The following is a 4,370-nucleotide window of genomic DNA, read 5'->3' as shown; positions in this document are numbered from 1 at the left end:
TAAGGGTGCCAATAATTGTGAAACATTGATTTGGAGGAAATAGATTTTCAATTAAATCAGTAAATGATTTGTGTTGGTTCCATTGAAACATTAATATAGCACAGTATTTATCACATGTTGGTTTTTCGAGTTTGTCTATAAATATATTGTTAAGAATTATTTTGAGTGTTGTTTGTTCATTTTCTGTCAGGGGTGCCAATAATTTTTGAGCCCACTGTAGGTAAGGCTTTCTCTTAATTTCTCAGCCAATATAGACAGCTACCCCCTTCAACTATCCTCCCCCAATTAAAGAAAAAAAAAATAATAAAATAAAATAAAAATAATGCCACCCTACGTGCCTGGGTGGCACTCCACTGGCATTGTTGTCTGAAATTACCGAAATGTGATGCCCTCAATGACATATTATTATCGCGCTTTTTTTAGCCTTATTTTTGGTGCTAAATGTTGCCGGTGGACTTTTTAGAGTGCCCAGATCTGGTAACGCCCACCTCGCGTAGGAGGGAAGTTACACAGGAGGAGAGGCGATTTGAGAGCGCGCACAGAAGAGAAAGTTTCGGCTATCCTGTCTAAATCAGACATGAACCAACGGCAGAAGAAAAGTAAAATGTACCTTGGATTTGGAGACTGGCCGGACCTTTTCATCTTGAGGGGCCTGCCCGGATCAAAAAAGAGTCAATTAGCACGGTAAGCTTTTAGTCATCTTTAGGTGGGACAGGGCAAAAGTGTTTGGGCAGTGATATTTTATTTTGGCTGCGAGTCTGCACTCTTATTCATTGTTTTATTACAAATGTGCGGTTTAAATTACAATAATTATGTCTCTGTCCTACTTTTGCATTTAACGGTATAAATGAATAGGTAGATAGATGACCAGAAGTTAAAGTGTAAAGCATATTTATCAGAGATTTTAATTCAAAGACTAAATGAAACTGGCTGAAGCCAAAGACCGTTTACTTGGAAAACGAAACACCGGACTTCGCCGTACTCTTCATAATCGAAGAGCATTTAATTGTACCTATATGAAACATTGTAGCCCATTATTTTAAATCAATGAAATGTGCACTTGATTGAAATTAAATAAATTATCCTGCATTTCACAGAGAAAACAAGCTTTGACAATTTAGTATTTTGGCTATTAGCACTAAAATAAAATAACTTAAAAAAATGAGATGGAAATGGATATAAGCATGTAGATGTAAGAAGTTAAAGCACAGGATAGTAAGCAGGGTAATAAAATGAAGTTTTCCGATGTGAGACTGAGAGACCACCTCTCTGATTAATTTGTGAGCGAAGTGGATTAAAAGCTGCCTGACTGCTTTTCCATTGATTGACAGGAGCGTTAGAGGGCTGTAGCTGCTCTTGGTACATCGCGTTGTTTATTCCAGCCACTGGCCATGGCTGCAATTATAATGGAATATAATTTAACAGAATGTTTGTTGTTATTGCAGGGAAATCCATGCGCTATATGGTTATACAGGAGTAATATTGAGCACGGATGATTTTTTCATTAAGAACCGTAAATATAACTTTGACTACAGCCAGCTGGGAGAAGCACATGCGTGGAATCAGGACAGAGGTATTTTATTAATTTATATGTGAAAATTATATATGAAGACTTGAAGATATGAAGACTTTTCTCCCCTCACAATTGAATTGTTCCACAGCGTGGGACGCCATTGACGATAACAAAAATCCAATCATCATCGATAACACCAACATGAGTTTCTGTGATATGAGGCCTTACGTTGAAATGGTAAGGATTTTCAAATCAAATGTATTTGTGCAATGTATTTCCTTAATTAAATTGTCAAGATATCTGTGCCATGCTTTGAGAGATATAAAACTAAATACGATTGGGTTTTACTCCAAATGAGGATTCACATCATGTTTATATCAATCTGAGAACTAAAGCACTGAGTTCAGGCAAAAAGTGTGTACAGTGTAAAATAGTTTGTGGTTATATATTCCATTATAACTGCAGCCATGACCAGTGGCTGGAATAAACAACGCGATGTACCAAGAGCAGCTACGGCCCTCTAATGCTCCTGTCAATCAATGGAAAAGCAGTCAGGCAGCTTTTAATTCACTTCGCTCCCAAATTAATCAGAGAGGTGGTCTCAGTCTCACATCGGAAAACTTTATTGTATTACCCTGCTTACTATCCTGTGCTTTAACTTCTTACATTTACATGCTTATATCCATTTCTATCTAATTTTAAAAGTTATTTTATTTTAGTGCTAATAGCCAAAATACTAAATCGTCAAAGCTTGTTTTCTCTGCGAAATGCAGGATCATTTATTTCATTTCAATCAAGTGCACATTTTATTTATCTTACTTTTACTTGATACTGTATGTTTTTCATCATTTTCCACATCATAGGCTTACGTTAAATACATATTGTACTTATTTTTTGCCCCATTGTCTTACCCTTGAGGTGTGACATCACAAATATGTGATTAGAATGCTCTGAACAGAACATTCAAATGCTGGTGTCACAATCACTGGTAACTGAATGCAGTGGAGTTCTATAACACTGACTGACTGAACTCCTTCTTAAGCACAACATAACATTCATAAGCACTACATAAGCATTCACAAGTGCTTATGTCAATTACCGCAAATAGGCATATGGTGTGTGAGGTCAACATTGATGACATACATTGTGGCAGTTTATTTGCAGCAAGTGACATAACCATGAAATACGAAATAAACTGCCACAATGTATGTCATCAATGTTGACATAACACACCATACGCCTATTTTTGATATAAACACTTACAGATATGCTTTGTAGTGCTTATGAATGTGCTATGTAGTGCTTATGAAGGAGTCATATAGCCTTTATGAAGGAGTTATATAACTCTTTTGTAGGACCCTTCAAAGAAAGTTTTCCTAAATATTTTCAAATAGCTACAACAGCACCAGGTTAGTTAGGGACATTATTGGTACTGAATTGGTATAATAAAAATTGGCATTCCATCACGTCATGCAACCAATCTTCTAGAATTGGGATTTGGAGATTGTGTTTAAATGGATAATTAATTATAATGACACCAGCAATGTTTTTTTTTTTTTTTCTTTCAGGGATGTAATGATTACTACATTACGTTTAAAACGACCCCAGACACCTTTCGGTGCAGTGTTGAAGAGTTACACGAGTAAGTCTTTATAATTATATAAAAATCAATCCAATATTCTTATTTGTTTTCCCTTAAACTCACTACAAACACTAGGAAATCAGCCCCAAAGAAGCAAAGGAAATAAAGCTCATGACGTTTTTGAGTCAGTGATATGGAATTGTACTACTTTTGCTTTAAGTGATGTTTGAATGATGAAAATGTTCAGAATAAGATCATGCAACATTTGTTTCTTAATATGAGTGCCGTTAAATGTGGCTATAAAAGTTTCTTAAACATTTCAAGTAGCCATTGGTGTGGAATAAAGGCAGCAATTGGCTATGGCCAATTGAGTTGAGTGTACACTCACCGACCTAAACGCTATTCAAGTTCGACGCTATACAAACGATCTCTTGGTTTAGACTTCTTGTTGCTATGGTATAGTTTGATATGAGTAAACAGCCACGTGTGGTTTATGCCTTAACTTCCTGTTTTTGTCTTACCAGGAGGGCCAATTGTGGGATACCAATAAGGGTAATGTACAGGATGAAGGAGAACTACAGGCGCGCTAAGAACATTTACCAAGTACTAAATGGCAGTGATTAGATGGCAAACAGAGGATTCGTTGACATTCTCCCAGCTTGTCCCCAGCAGAATTGCTTTTTTGCTGTTTAACGCAAAATGTTGAGGCTACAGCCAAAGCGAATAGTGTTAAGAAATGTGCACTGTGATGAAATATTGGTTGCAGAAAAAGGTTGATCCGGATTCCATGCAATCCCAATTTTTTGGGATTGTGGATGTAGGAGGTGATGAAATTGGCGGGTATGTTCTATGGGTGTGACATCACATTAGGTTTCAGCCTACTGTTGTCAGTGAAGGTGAATGTTTAGGAAGGTTTACAGAGTTTCTCTTGGACTGCCTGAGAGATGCTCTGGCTGTGTGCGCTTTGACGCTATAAATAAATTGTGGCTCACAGGAATCTGCTGTTGCCGTCTCGTCTGTGGAGCTCCTGGGGGGTGTTGGTCATCCTATCCTATCACGCTAAACTATTATATGTAATAATAACCATAATCCATCCATTATCTTAACCCGCTTATCCTGAAGAGGGTCGTGGGGTGGCGGGAGCCTATCCCAGCATACATTGGACGAAAGACAGGAATACACCCTGGACAGGTCACCAGTCCATCGCGGGGCACACACACCATTCAGAGAGAGGTCCCGGCCGACCGGGATTCGAACCCAGGACCTCCTTTCTCT

General features: G+C 37.8%; 1 long non-coding RNA gene across 1 annotated transcript; it reads left to right on the top strand.

Annotated features, from left to right (window-relative positions):
* The first annotated feature begins 526 nt into the window (after window positions 1-526).
* Window positions 527-1,751, top strand: LOC133132291 (uncharacterized). The gene is made up of 3 exons (XR_009709109.1): window positions 527-684; window positions 1,446-1,573; window positions 1,662-1,751. It is a non-coding gene; the product is annotated as an uncharacterized LOC133132291 (long non-coding RNA).
* Window positions 1,752-4,370: the final 2,619 nt, after the last annotated feature.

This window comes from Conger conger, chromosome 7 (assembly GCF_963514075.1).
Source record: "Conger conger chromosome 7, fConCon1.1, whole genome shotgun sequence".
Lineage (NCBI taxonomy): Eukaryota > Metazoa > Chordata > Actinopteri > Anguilliformes > Congridae > Conger > Conger conger.
The sequence above is the reverse complement of the archived record's forward strand: the minus strand, read 5'-3'. Positions and strand labels throughout refer to the sequence as shown.